This window comes from Strigops habroptila, chromosome W, assembly GCF_004027225.2.
Source record: "Strigops habroptila isolate Jane chromosome W, bStrHab1.2.pri, whole genome shotgun sequence".
NCBI classification, from domain to species: domain Eukaryota; kingdom Metazoa; phylum Chordata; class Aves; order Psittaciformes; family Psittacidae; genus Strigops; species Strigops habroptila.
Window position 1 is genome coordinate 4204181 of NC_044301.2, and position 15895 is coordinate 4220075.

The 15895-nt window shown below is 44.5% G+C and overlaps 1 protein-coding gene across 4 annotated transcripts in view; it reads right to left on the minus strand.

Annotated features, from left to right (window-relative positions):
* Positions 1 to 15895, minus strand: part of LOC115618977 (spindlin-Z) — a 75308-nt gene that overhangs the window by 47087 nt on the left and 12326 nt on the right. Inside the window, exon 2 of one of the 4 annotated variants that reach the window (XM_030510992.1) lies at positions 10891 to 11138. The exons of 1 other annotated variant lie outside the window; for it this stretch is intronic. The gene's annotated coding sequence lies outside the window, so the exon portion shown is untranslated. Of the gene's footprint in view, positions 1 to 1454; positions 1496 to 3034; positions 3883 to 10890; positions 11139 to 15895 lie in introns of those variants that run through there. 2 more of the 4 variants (XM_030510994.1, XM_030510991.1) reach the window with 2 other exon arrangements.

Below are 15895 nucleotides of genomic sequence, written 5' to 3' on the forward strand. Positions count from 1 at the left end.
AGGTTCTCCTTGGCCCTCCTTTTATTGCTAATATATTTGAAAATGTACTTTTTATTATCTTTTATGGCAGTGGCCAGATTCAGTTCTACCTGTGCCTTCGCCTTTCCAGTTTTCTCCTTGCATAACCTAACAACATCCTTGTACTCCTCATGGGTCGACAGGCCCTTCTTCCACAGGTGAAAAATTCTCTTTTTTTTTTTCCCCTGAGTTCCAGCACTATCTCCCTGTTCAGCCAGTCTGGTCTCTTTCCCGCTGGTTTGATTTTTGGCACATGGGCACTGCCTGCTCCTTGAAGATCTCATTCTTGAAGAGTGTTCAACCTTCCTGGACCCTTTTGTCCTTTAGTAATGTTTCCCAAGGGATTTTCCCAACCAGCATCCTAAACAGGCCAAAGTCAGCCCTGTGGAAGTCTAAAGTTGCAGTTTAGCTGACCTTCTTCCTGACTTCTCCAAAGATTGAAAATTCAATCATTTTGTGATTGCTTTGCTGAAGATGGCTTCCAACCATCACATCACCACCAGTCCTTCTGTTTGTGAACAGTAAATCTAGCCAGGCATCTCCCCTAGTTGGCTCACTCACCAGCTGGGTCAGGAAGTTATCTATCTTCCACACCCTTTAAGAACCTCCTGGATTGTTTCCTCTCTGCTGTATTGTACTTCCAGCAGACATCAGGGCTGGCAATCGTGAAAAGCAGCAGCCCAGATGGGTTTACCTCTGCATTGCCAGTTACTCTGCTTCCACTGCTGCAACCACCCCCACAGGGCATTTGCCACCATCCATGAGTCAGTATAATGTACTGACCATCTTTTTCGTTCTGCAATGTCTAAGGCCAGCTGGATGGCTTTCACCTCTGCAAACTGACTCAACTCGTCTACTCCTACAGCAGTTTCTGCTACTTGTTGTAGGGACTCCATACAGCTGCCTTCCATCTCCAACACTTTCCCACAATATGGAAGGACCCATCAGTAAACAAGGCATATTGCTTCTCACCTTCTGACAGTTTATTATATGGTGGGGCTTCTTCAGCACACATCACCTCCTCCTCTGGTGACATTACAAAATCTTTGCCCTCTGGCCGATCTAGGATCACTTCCAAATTCCTGGACGACTGGGATTTCCTATTTGAGCCGATTGTGTCATCAGTGCGACCCAATTACTCCATGCAGCATCAGTTGCATGATGTGTAGAGGAAACCCTCCCTTTGAACATCCAGCCCAGCATGGGCAACCGGGGTGCCAGGAGGAGCTGTACTTCAGTGCCGGCCAGTTCCAAAGCAGCTCAAACCCCTTCGTAAGCTGCCAATATCTCTTTTCCAGTTGGAGTATAGTAGGCCTCGGATCCTCTGTATCCCAACTCCAAAAGCCAAGAGGTAGACCTCGAGTCTCCCCTGGTGCTTTCTACCAGAGGCTCCAGGTAGGAGCTCTGCGGTGTAAAGCACACTTTTCACTTCTTACCTGGTTTGTTCTGGTCCAAGGGCTACTGCATGAACTCTCTCCTGTTTAACTTGTTTGAAGACTTCTCGTTGCTCAGGGCCCCACATGAAATCATTCTTCTTCCAGGTCACTTGATAGAGAAGGCTTGCATTCAAACTGTAGTTTTGGATGTGCATTCTCAAAAACCACAATGTGCTTCTTTCTTGCTAGTTGGTTGAGACATTGCTGTTATGTTGTTGACCACATCCCTTGGGATCTGACAATGTCCATCCTGACATTTTATTCCCAAAAGTTGGATCTCCTGTTCAGGTCCCTTGACCTTACTCCGTTTTATGGGAAAACCTGCCTTCAGCAGGATTTGGATTATTTTCTTCCCCTTCTCAAAAACCTCTGCTTTATCACACCACATAATGATGGCATCAATGTATTGCGGGTGTTCTGGAGCTTGCCCCTATTCCAGTGCAGTCTGGATCAGTCCACAGCAGATGGTAGGGCTGTGTTTCCACCCCTGGGGCAGTTGGTTCCAAGTGTACTGGACACCCCTCCAAGTGAAAGCAAATTGTGGCCTGCACTCTGCTGCCAAAGAGATGGAGAAAAATGCATTGGCAATATCAGTTGTGGCATCCCACTTGGCTGCCTTTGACTCCAGTTCATATTGAGGTTCTAGCATATCTGGTACAGCAGTACTCAATGGGGGTGTGACCTCATTCAGGCCACAATAGTCTACTGTTAGTCTCCACTCTCCATTAGACTTTTGCACTGGCCATATGGGGCTGTTAAAGGGTGAGCGGGTCCTGCTGATCACTCCTTGCCTCTCCGGTCTATGGATCAGCTTATGGATGGGAATCAGGGAGTCTCAGTTGCTGCGATATTGCCGCCGGTGCACTGTTGTGGTAGTGATTGGCACTTGTTGTTCTTCGACCTTCAGCAACCCCACAACAGAAGGATCCTCTGAGAGACCAGGCAAGGTGGACAACTGCTTAATTTCTTCTGTCTCCAAGGTAGCTATACCAAAAGCCCATCTATACCCTTTCGGGTCCTGAAAGTACTCTCTCCTCTCAGTCAGGCTGATTTCGGCCTCCAGTACAGTCAGCTTTTAGGGTCCCCCTGTCACTCTAGAAATACAAACGGATTCTGCCCCTTGATAGCTTGATGGCAGTAGAGTACACTGTGCACCGGTGTCTCCTAGAGAGTTATACTCCTGTGGGTCTGATGTGCCAGGCTTTCTGATCCACACAATCCAGTAACCCTAGCTGTCCCTCTCCTCCACCTGGCTAGAGGCAGGGCCCCTCTAGTCCTGGTCATGGGACTCTCCACTTACTTCATGTAGAAATAGGTTAGAATTTTTTTCTATAGGAACACGAGTGCAACCCGCCATTCCACTGTGTCTGGGAAACTGTCCACTGGAGCAGCAGCTCTCTTGGTAAAATCCCCAGTTGTGGTTGTTTTTCCTTGTAGTTCACATACCCATTCCTCTAGGGTTGAGGTAGGTTTTCCATCCCACTTCCTCACGTCTTCTGCATTATCCCACAGGGAAAACCACAGGGTACCCCGTGGTGTGCACCTTGTATATTGTCCCTCTCGAGCAAATAGACGCTTACTGTTAATTGCTGAGATGCGGGTCTGTACAAGCGGGGAGCAGGACATATCCTCTCTGAATTGCTGGAACTCCCAGGACAGTTCCTCCGCAGTTGAAACAACAGAGGACGTGACATTGTCTTTGTATTCCCGGAGTTGGCTGACCACTTCAACCGCCATTGGTGGCACTTCGTCTCTCCAGCTCATTACTGCCAATGAGTTGGCCTACAACAACAAATTTCTGCCATATGGCTTGTGTACACTGGACCTCATCTGGATGTGTGGGTGACTGCACGTTGATTGGGTTATCATAAATCATCTCTGGCACAGGCAATTCCCTCAGGTACTGGATACCTCTATTGCAGTCCACCTGCCTGTGCGACATATAACATCTTCCTTGAAGGGATGACTTTCCTTCACAGTTTCAGGAGTCACCTCCAGAGCCTGAGGACTTCTGTCCTAGCAGTTGCCTTACCAATGCCTCCTTCCCTGGCAAGTGACCTCAACTGCTTGGCTTCCCTGCCCTCTAATTCCAGGCTACTAGCCCCATTATCCCAGCATTGGAGCAGCAAGATGATAACGTGCTCACCTGAATGACAACTGAAATCTTTTCGCACAGCTCAGTCAGGGATAGGGATGGAGAGGTTGCCTCTTATTCTGCCTCTTCTTCCTGTTCTTGTGATGGCTCTGCTTCATCCTCCTTCACTAAACGTGGCTGACTCGTGTGTCCATTTCTTCTTGTGTATAGGGGCGATTGATAACAGCACAGGTTGGTTCTCTGGTTCAGCTTCAGTGCCTATTGCCAGGATTGGAGTAGCTGCAGTCTGTTGCTGGTGTTGGAGTGGCCGCAGTGCTTGTCGTTTTGTCGTCACATTCAGAGACCTTCTTTTCCCCTTGAGGGTACTGGATATTGTTGAGCAGGGCTCTGTAGGCATGGGACAGGCCCCAGTACATTGCAGTGATTTGTGTGTCTCAGGAATTGCCAGGGTGACAGCATACTTATTCAAAGTATTTTACTAGTTTTTCTGGATTCTGCACTTCTTCAGGGGCAAAATCCCAAAATACTGGAGGTGCCCACTGTCCTAGGCACTTGCCCATACTATCCCACACACCCTGCCACTCATAACTATCCAGCCTCAGAGCAGATGTCTGAGTGATATTTTTAAATATTGTTTAACCTTAAACAGGACCTGAACCATATGCAGCAACATGATGGTTCCTAGCAAAAGGATCAGTTTGGTTTCAGGGGTATTCAAAATCTTTAAAATTCTCAAACACTACTGTAATCAGCCTGTAGGAGAAAGATGTCAGAGGGGAAAGGACTCATTTTCATTTTCCTGAGGTATGAAAATTCAGACACTCAAATTCCAAATCTGCATGAAAGTATCCTACAGACTCATCTAGCATATCAATTACTAAGAAATTTTTTCCCTAACACTAGGATTTATTAGGAGTAGTAACATCTGACATCTGGGAAGAGAGATTATAGTAAACTAGATCTGCAAACAAAAATTATTTACAACTGACAACTTCAAAGAGCACATTTCAGTGACAGATTTATCAGTCAACAGATCCCAAATCAAGCACTGCTTTCCCTCCCCTCTGATATCCTCTACATAGATTTATTTCTATTTGTCTAGAAGTGTACAGGAACAAGCAGTATTGGTATACAAACTGTGTGTGGGTGCGGATATATACTTCTACATAAAAACAAAACTGTAAATTACATCAAGATATCTTGATGTAACTCTAGATTATTAAACAGAAGTTTGAAATAATCTGAAATTTGTACAGTCCCTTGTTGACAGGGTGTCTATACAAGTGACTCTTGTTCACAATGGGACTATAAATGCTGCACCATTACTGTTAAAAGGAAAAAAAAAAAAAAAAAGCGCTAAAGTTAATCTGGTTTTCTTTCCCTTTTTAATATGAAAATATCCAGAAAAACAGTGCACTGTTTACAGATGTTTTCAGTAAAAGCCAGCATAATAAAATACATTCTACCACCACTACAGTTAAAACACCTTAAATTGTGAAGCCAAAAGAATAACAGACCAGATTATATTCAGATAAATACAGGCTTTTATCTTTAGCACATGCATACACACAATCAATTCTAGGGATCTGATTATAATATTTTATAATGATGCTGGAATTGAAAAGGTTTTTAATCTTTTTGTAAATTTTTATCTTTCAACTTTGTTTCAGCAACATCAAATGTGTGTCAACTGTGTTCAGTTTTGGTCCCCACTATACATAAAAGACGTGGGACAGTCTGGAGAGGGTCCGGAGAAGGGCCACAAAGATGATCGAAGGATGGGGAAGCCTGCCATATAAGGAAAGGCTGGGAGAATGGGGTTTGTTCAGCCTTGAGAAAAGAAGTATTGTTCCAGTATTTAAAAGGTGGTTACAAAGAAGATGGGAACTCCCTTTTTACAAGGAGTCACATGGAAAAGACAAGGGGTAATGGGCACAAGTTACTCCTGGGGATTCCGATTGGACACAAGAGGAAAATTTTTCACAATGAGAACAATCAGCCATTGGAATAATCTCCCCAGAGAAGTGGTGGATTCCCCAACATTGGACACTTTTAAGATTCAGCTGCTCAGGGTGCTGGGACATCTAGTCTAAGTCATGCTTTGCCTAGAAAGGTTGGACAAAATGATCCTTGAGATCCCTTCCAACCTGGTGTTCTATGAATGCAAGAGAAAGTACACTGTGGTTTAATTTAATTTTAATAACAATTTTAGCATAAGCAAATGGATAAATTAGATTAGGGTTTTACCATATTGTAGAACAAAAAAAAATGTTTTCTGAGAAGGTCTGGAGACAAGAACTCTCTATCAGAGCATAAAACTATGGAAGTCAATATAATTTAGGAGTTCTAAAAAAAATAATCAAAAAAACATATTGGAAGACTAATTATTAACAGGAACATTCGATTGAGCAATTATCCCAACATTTTCCTCCTTTAGGCAATACTCCAAATGTTTCAGAACTAGGTAGGTAGCTTTACAAAGGATATTAATCTTTCAGAAGCCTTCTGAGTCAATAGTTTGAACAAGTTTTGCCCAAAACACCTTCCAGCACATCCTTAGCTTACCTCCACTTCAGTTAGACATAGTATTTCAGGTGGAACACAAGGTTCATGATCTTCAAGCATTAGTGCAGTTTTATGAGAACACACGTAAACGGTAACCCTCAAAGACTGCATGTAAAGTTAATTTTTTAAAAAAGTAGACAGAAATCCTGAAAGTACTATTTCTGATGTTTCCTGCTGTACTTGTTCTTCCCCTTGAATTAGCAAGATACAGTTACTGAGACAAGCAGCATAGTTTGTTCTCTATTTGCACTAGATTTTCCTCATGATGTGCATTGTTACAGCACTCAGTCTCACTTCATTCCATTTACCATTTCAGAAGTCTTATTTTTGCAATAGATCATAGAATCACAGAAGAGTCAGGATTGGAAAGGACCTTAAGATCATCTAGTTCTTAACGCCCCCTGCCATCAGTAGGGATGCATCACACTAGATGATGTTGCCCAAGGCTCAGGCCAACCTGGCCTTGAGCACTACCAGGGATAGAGCATTTAGCACTTCTTTGGTCAACCTGTTCCAGTGCCTCACCACCCTCACAGTAAAGAACTTCTTCCTTATATCTAACCTGAACTTACCCTGTTTAAGTTTGAACCTATTATCCAAAGGTCATCCAAAACTTATAGAATTCCCATATGCTGCTGTAAATAGCCTGGTGGGGGAGTGGAGGGAATGTCTCCTTCATAGGTTGACCCCCAAGAAGGAAAAAAAAAAGATGTGTAATTGCTAAAAACTCCTATTATATGCCTCCAAAGTATAAAGGTGATGACCACGCTGAGAACGCATGCCAAACCAGTTTCATGATCAATGATTCTATTGTATTACAAGTCATTACCAAGAAGTACAGTGAAACAAGCCGATAAACGCTAAAACAGCAAATACAGGCTGCAAGTAAGGTATGACAGGCTGATACTCTCAGACCAAGCGCAACAACTCCGAGAGTAAATAAATCGAAACAGTGATCATAGAATCATAGAATAGTTAGGGTTGGAAAGGACCTTAAGATTATCTAGTTCCAATCCCCCTGCCATGGACAGGGACACCTCGCACTACACCATGTCACCCAAGGCTCAGTTGAACCTGGCCTTGAACACTGCCAGGGATGGAGCATTCACAATTTCCATGGGCAACCCATTCCAGCGCCTCACTACCCTCACTGTAAAGAACTTCTTCCTTATAACTAACCTAAACTCCCCCTGTTTAAGTTTGAAGCCATTACCCCTTGTCCTATCACTACAGTCCCTGATGAAGAGTCCCTCCTCAGCATCCTTATAGGCCCCCTTCAGATACTGGAAGGCTGCTACGAAGTCTCCACGCAGCCTTCTCTTCTCCAGGCTGAACAGCCCCAACTTTCTCAGCCTGTCTTCATACGGGAGGTGCTCTAGCCCCCTTATCATCCTCGTGGCCCTCCTCTGGACTTCCTCCAACAGTTCTATGTCCTTATGTTGAGGACACCAGAACTGTACACAATGCTCCAAGTGGGGTCTCACAAGAGCAGAGTAGAGGGGCAAGATCAGCTCCTTCAACCTGCTGGTCACGCTTCTTTTGATGCAGCCCAGCATATGGTTGGCTTTCTGGGCTGCAAGCGCACACTGCTGGCTCATGTTCAGTTTCTCATCGACCAACACCCCCAAGTCCTTTTCTGCAGGGCTGCTCTGAATCTCTTCTCTGCCCAACCTGTAGCTGTGCCTGGGATTGCCCCGACCCAAGTGTAGAACCTTGCACTTGGCTTGGTTGAACTTCATGAGTTTGGCATTAGCCCACCTCACAAGCGTGTCCAAGTCCCTCTGGATGGCATCCCTTCCCTCCAGCGTATCAACCGAACCACACAGCTTGGTGTCATCGGCAAACTTGCTGAGGGCGCACTCAATCCCACAGTCCATGTCACCAACAAAGATGTTGAACAGGACCGGTCCCAACACCGATCCCTGAGGGACACCACTCGTTACTGGTCTCCAAGTGGATATTGAGCCATTGACCACAACTCCTTGTGTGTAGCCATCCAGCCAATTCTTCATCCACTGAGTGGTCCATCCTTTAAAATGATGTCTCTCCAGTTTAGAGACAAGGATGTCATGCGGGACAGTGTCGAACGCTTTGCACAAGTCCAGGCAGACCACGTCAACTGCTTTGCCCCTATCCATCAGTTCCGTAACCCCATCATAGAAGGCCACCAATTTGGTCAGGCAGGATTTCCCCTTAGTGAAGCCATGTTGGCTGTCACCAACCACCTCGTTGTTTTTCATGTGCCTTAGCATGCTTTCCAGGAGAATCTGCTCCAAGATTTTGCCAGGCACAGAGGTGAGACTGACTGGTCTGTAGTTCCCTGGGTCTTCCATTTTCCCCTTCTTGAAAATGGGGGTTATATTACCCTTCTTCCAGTCTTCGGGAACTTCACCTGACTGACATAATTTTTCAAATATGATGGACAGTGGCTTAACAACTTCATTCGCCAGCTCCTTCAGGTCCCATGGACTTGGACTTGTGCACATTCAGGTTCTTAAGATGGTCTTGAACCTGATCCTCTCCTACAGTGGGCCTAAGGTCTTCATTCTCCCATCTGCCTTCCAAGACTTGGGCGGTGTGGTCAGAGCATTTGCCAGTGAAGACTGAGGCAAAGAAGTCATTAAGAACCTCAGCCTTCTCCAAATCCAGGGTTGCCAGTTCTCCTGATAGCTTCCGGAGAGGGCTCACATTATCCCTAGTCTGTCTTTTGTTCCCCAAGCCCATAGCATTGTATGGGGTTGTTGTGACCCAAGTGCAGGAACCATCACTTGGCCTTGTCATCAACTCTTTTTTATTCCTTAGTTCCAGCCATAACTCTCTGTTCAGCCAGGCTGGTCATCTTCCCCATCAGCTCATCTTTCGGCACACAGGGATGGCCAGCTCCCGTTCCTTTAAGATTTCCTTCTGCTAACTCCCCCCCTTACTTCTCTTGCATCATGGTGCCCTGTCTACCTGACAGGTCTGTCCCAGGGAAGGTAGGGTGCGGTTCCAGTAGTCTGTTTCTCTCTCCGACTCCCTGATACTCCTCAACCTGCTCACCTCCTCCTGGAGTTCTGTCAGATAGTGGAAGAGTTCCTCTACCTGGGTGCACCTCCCACAGGCCTGCTCACTACTGCTGTCTAATACTGGCATAAGAGTAGGGCATGCCCTGCAGCCTGACAGCAGCGTGTTCCCATCGGAGATCTGTCTGGGAAGCTGCATCAGTCATGGTGGGCACAGAGTTTAGAGTGGACATAGTCTTCTGCTGAGTGGATACCATTGCTCCCTGGTTGAGCTGGCAGAGCTACAGCACCCTTCATCCATGCCCTTGCTGACACACTACACCCTGTTCACCCACCCTGTTTGCAGTGCTCCTGTTCACTAGCGCTCTGTAGGGGTTTCTTTTATATGTGTAGGGGCTTGGTTGCCATTGCCCCCTATCCTTTAGGTCACTCTGCTCCCCTGAGGTTCCCACATGGGAACCTCCAGGTTTAGGAAACCCCCCTGTACACCATGCTAGAGCGCTCCACTGCAGATCATGCTGGCACCAGAGCTGCTTACCTCAGGAACTGAGATAAACACAGGCATTTTTAAAATGGGAGGTTTTAAATATTTGGATTTTATACAACACAGTAACAAAAACATATATTGGCACATTTTTAGGGAAGATGACTAGCCATATGCTTTTGTTACCATTGTGACCAATCCATATGAAACAAAAATACTGTAAAACTTAGTAACAATGATGAGGTAATGATAAACTTCCAGAAAGACATTTTGGTACACACCACCTGAAAAATCACTACATATTAAGGTGTCTGTAAGTATGCCTCAACACAGCCAAAAAATATATTTAAACACAATGAATGTTAATAACAAGTACCCGTCTCTTTTGCCTTCACAAGCTTTCAATAGCAGTAGTTGATTGGAGGGACACCTCTCTCACCCTCAAACAGGCAGCAGTGAAATATGGTTCATTAATTCTAAGGAGCAAAACAATTCAAGATGTGGGACAATTCACTATTAATTTTCAAAATCTGTTTCCTAAAGAATAGTAAAAGATTGGCTAATAGTTACTTGAAGATAATGTAAACTCGACAGAGAGCAAGAACTCTACAAATAATTTTAGACAAATTTGCATCATTCCAACCCACTAGTGACTGATCTCACTATTTAAACTGTTCAGAGAAGATTCCCAAACCATCAAGAGAAAGAATCCTTCCTTCTGCAAAGCAGAGAACTATAGAAACCTTCAGAAATATTACTTCAGTAAAATTTGGGAACATTTAAACTTCCATAAAATATTCTAGAAGAGCTCCACAATAACCTTTCAAGTTGCAGCCTTATTTATGTATTGGAGAGATAAGTCACTAAAGTTAAGACAACACAAAATAACTTTTATACTTGTGTATTAGATACAATCAACAAATTAAAACACTTCTCTGAACTTTAGGAACTTGCACAGCCACACCCGGATGAATATATCCATATACACTAAAGCTGAAGGACCTTCACAATAGCACTGGAAATGCAGATAAACCAAAAAAACCCCAAAACAAACTAATTCCTTCCCCTCCCCAAGCAAACAAGCTAACCAGAGGCCAGCTAATTTTTCCATTTGTGGAATTGCAAAAAAATATAAGACAAAAGACAGAAAGGGTATGACTAACTCCACTTTCATCAGAAGAAAGCTGTGCTTATATAATGTATTATCTATTTTTCCATCCTTTGCTTTTCATATAAAATGCAGGAAGAATTTATTAGGAATATAACCATTGATGGAAACAGCATTCAGACCAGTATTGCTGTATAGGAATTAGATCATCTCTGTCCAGAGCTTTTCAGAGTTCTTGATCTTCTCCTGATGAATAGACAGAGGTGCCTGAAAAAAGGATGATCATCTTGGCTGGTCCAGTTCAATAGTTCACAAATTATGGCTTCTCCCATTGTGTTGGGCTTTTGATAAACTGGAAACTCTTTTGGAACATTTGATCTGTCTTCTTCATTCTATTTAATTGTATGATGCTCTGTAAGTCCCTGCAATTCTTTAGAGAAAGAAAAAAAGATGAGGAAAGTCCTATAACCCAATACAGAAGGAACCACACCAGTTGTTGGATATCAATACACAGAGCAGTAATACAAAACTGAAGTGATGAAAACAGTACAGAAAAATTAAAATTTTGAGGTAATAGGAATGGAAGTGGGAAATTACACAAGCATACCATATTCAGACAGTGATGGGGGGAAGCTCATTTTAATTATAGGTTTCTAGTGTTTTCCCTTCCAACAGCTGGGAAGAACTAGTGAAACATTTATCTATATATAAACCCTTAACACTCATGTAAATTATGTAGGACACAAACGATATGGAATAAATGGGTGGAGATTGTGTTTAGTCTGGCTGGGACTGAGTTAATTTTCCCTGTAGCAGCCTTCACAGGGCTGTGCTTTGTAGCTCGCCAATGTTATGGCTACTGCTGACCAGTACTTGCACAGCATCAAGGCTGCCTCTCAAAACCCCCCTCATCCACCCAAAAGGTCAAGACAGTGACCCAAACTGACCAAAGGTATATTCAATACCATATGACATCATGCTCAGCAATAAAAGCTAAGACAAAGGGGGTGGGAAAGCATGTAATATTATTTAAGGCATTTGTCTCTGAAGCAACCACTACACATACTGGGACTATGCTTAGAATAGAATATTTCCAACTGAAAGGGAACTATAACCATCATATAGCACAATTCCCTGACCACTTCAGGGCTGACTAAAACTTCAAGCACAGTATTAAGGGCATTAACAAAATGCTTCTTAAACACCAATAGGCATGGATCATTGACCACCTCTCTAGGAAGCCTGTTCCAGAGTCTGACCAAACTCTCAGTAAAGAAATGTTTCCTAATGCCAAGCGCTTACCTCCCCAAACACAACTTTGAACCATTCCCATGTGTCCTGTCACTGGATACCAGGGAGACCAGCACCTCCGTCTCCACTTCCTCTCCTCAGGAAGCTGAAGAGAGAAATGAGTGTCCTTAGCTGTTCCTCATAGGACATGAATTCCAGCCACTTCACCAGTTTTGCTGCCCTCCTACAGATGCATTCAAGTACCTTAACATCCTTCTTAAATTGTGGGGACCAGAAAAGAATCATAGAATATTTGGATTGGAAGGAACCTTTGATGATCACCTAGACACCCACCCCCCAACATGGGCAGGGATACCTTCCACTAGAATGGGTTGCTCAAAGCTTCATCCAAACTGGCCTTGAGGGTGCACTCAATCCCACTGTCCATGTCACTGACAAAGATGTTTAACAGCATCAGTCCCAATACCGACCCCGGAAGAAAGCTACTTGTCACTAGCCTTTACTTGGACATCAAGTAGTCCATCTGTCAAATCCATGCCTCTCCAATTTAGATACAAGGATGTTGTGCAGGACAGCATCAAATGCTTTGAACAAATCCAGGTAGATGACATCAGTCACTCTTCCCTTATCCACCAATGCCATGGCCCCATCGGAAAAGGCCACCAAATTTGTCAGGCACAATTTGCCCTTAGTGAAGCCACATGGGCTGTCACCAATCACCCCCTTATTGTCCATGTGCCTTAGCGTAGTTTCCAGGAGGATCTACTCCATGATCTTCCTGGGCACCGAGGTGAGACTGACAGGCCTGTAGTTCCTTGGGTCTTCCTTGTTTCCCTTTTTAAAAATGGGGGTTATGTTTCCCCTTTTCCAGTCAGCAGGAACTTCACCAGACTGCCACAACTTCTCAAATATGATGAATAGTGGCTTGGCCACTTCATTGGCCAGTTCCCTCAAGACCCGTGGATGCATCTCATCAGGTCCCATGGACTTGTGCACCTTCAGGTTCCTTAGATTGTCTCGAACCTGATCTTCTACGGCAGGCAGTTCATTCTCCCAGTCCTTGCCTTTGCCTTCTGCGACTAGGAAGGTATGACTAGAGCTCTTGCCACTGAAGACCGAGGCAAAAAAGTCATTGCATACCTCGGCCTTCTCCATGTCCCAGATAACCAGGTCTCCTGGTTCCTTTCAGAGAGAATTCACATTTTCCCTCATCTTTCTTTTAGTACCAATGTATGTATTCAAGCTTTTCTTGTTGCCCTTAACATCTCTGGCTAGATTTAATTCTGTCAGGGCTTTAGCTTTCCTCACCTGATCCCTGACTGCTCGGACAACTTTTCTGTATTTCTCCCAAGATACTTGTCCTTGCTTCAACCTCTGTAGGCTTCCTTTTTGTGTTGGAGATTGTTCAGGAGCTCTTTGTTCTTCCACACAGGCCTCCTGGTGTTTCTGACTGACTTGCTCTTTGTTGGGATGCATCACTCCTTAACTACACACAGTACAGTCAAGGTAAGGCTGCACCAACACCAAATACAGTACGATAATCAACTCCATTACCCAGCTGGTGTTACTGTGTTTGATGCCCCCCAGGATGCAGACTGCCCTTTTGGCTGCCAGGGCACACTGCTGACTTCTACTAAGCCTACTGTCAGCCAGCACCACCAGATCCCTTTCTGCAGAGCTGCTCTCCAGCCACATTTCTCCCAGTTTATACTTGTGCCTGTGTCCTGGTTTCAGCTGTAACAGTTATTTTTCTTCCTAGTAGCTGGTACAGTGCTGTGTTACGGCTTTAGTCTGAGAGCAATGCTGATAACACACAGATGTTTTTAGTTGTTGCTAATGAGACCAAGCCATTAGGCCTTAGCTGAAATAACTTTACTTTTTAGCATGAGTATGACTCAGCACTTAAACATGACTGCACTCACTTAGCAGGGGGCCCCTCTGTGGGTGGGGACCTGCCCTTCTGGTGAGGCATAATAAGCAATGTGTTAGAACTCAGGCCCGTAGGCAGCTTGCATCTGCTTCTGTAAATTGCTTCTAAGCAGGGACGTCCCTAATGGCAAGATATGATAACAATTTGAACGAAGAACTAAGCACTTAGCTTGCAGGTATTAGCAGCTGATCAGTAATACTAAGCTAAAGGTAAACAGCTGTAAGAATCCTGATTAATACTAACCAATAGACTGTCATTGGAGCCCTAACCCAAGTGTGCAGTAAGATAAGAGAACTACAGTTATTTAACTTACCAAATTGTATGCATGGATGCTTTAGATAAAATTATATCAAGATGGAAAAGTAAAGTATAAAAAAACCCCTGAAATTTACTGTGCTTTGGACCTGCGTATGGAGGTTTAAACCCCCATGTGCTCCTGGCGCCAATAAAGGTCTGTGCTTTACTTTACAGTGTGTACTGGGGAGTGATTTCTTTGAATCAAGTAATGCTTACTCAGACCAAGGACTTTTCAGTCTCTCGTGCTCTGCCAGTGAGGAGCTGCACTGGGAAGCCAGGAGGAAGCAGAGACAGGACACCTGACCCAAACTAGACAAAGGGGTATTCCATGCCACAGCACGTCATGCCCAGTATATAAAATGGGAGGAGTTAACTGGAAGGCCCAGATCACTACTCAGGTCAGGCTGGGTATCAGTTGGCAGGTGGTGAGCAATTGTATTGTGCATCACTTGTGTTTATTGTTTTCTTTTCTTTTTCCCCTTTTAGCTTTATATTCTCTCCCCTTGTTATTTTCCCTTATCATTATTGTTGGTGGCGGTAGTAGTAGTGGTTTTGTATTATACCTTAGTTACTGGACCGTTCTTATCTCAACTTGTGGGATTTACATTCTTTTGATTCTCCTCCCCATCCCACTGGGAGCAGGGGGGAAGAAGGGGGGGAGTGAGTGACCGGCTGGGCTTAAACCACGACAGATAGGCTGGAGAATTGGGCAGAGAGAAACCTAATGAGGTTCAACAAGGGCAAATATAGGGTACTGCACCTGGGGAGGAAGGACCCTAAGTACCAGTACAGGTTGGGGGCTGACCTACTAGAGAGCAGTTCAGCTGAGAAGGACCTGGGAGTATTGGTGGATGTTAAGTTGACTATATGCCGGCAGTGTGCCCTTGCAGCCAGGAGGGCCAATAGTATCCTGGAGTGTATAGGGAGGAGTGTGGCTAGCAGGTTGAGGGAGGTCATCTTCCCCCTCTACTCGATCCTGGTGAGGCCACATCTGGAGTACTGTGTCCAGGTCTGGGCTCCTCAGTACAAGAAAGACAAGGAGCTACTGGAGAGGGTCCAGCAGAGGGCCACAAAGATGATCAGGGGTCTGGAGCGTCTCTCTCACATTGTGGGAGCTGGGCCTGTTTAGTCTAAAGAAGAAAAGACTGAGAGGGGATCTCATTAATGCATATAAATATCTCAGTGGTGGGTGCCAGACTCTTTTCAGTGGTGCCCAGCAACAAGACAAGGAGCAATGGCCATCAACTAAAACACAGGAAGTTTCACCTCAACATGAGGAAGAACTTTATGTTGAGGGTGGCAGAGCACTGGAACAGGCTGCCCAGGGAGGTTATGGAGTCTCCCTCTCTGGAGACATTCAAAACCCACCTGGATGCATTCCTGTGTAACCTGCTCTAGGTGGCCCTGCCTTGGCAGGGGGGTTGGACTACATCATCTCCAGAGGTCCCTTCCAACCCTAATGATTCTGTGACAAACAAGTCTCACCATGGGTACTACCCAATAACATGGTGGGGTTTTTTTCCAGACTAATAACAGAATATTCACTCACTGCCTATGATGTTAATACAAATCTCAGCCTAAAGAGATTAGCAAATTTAAACAGTGAATATCTGCATTAACTGTCAATGTTATAAAATGTACCATCAGCAAGGCACTGAGAAAATTTAGCATCATATTAGGAGCTCTAACTACAACTAACTATATACATT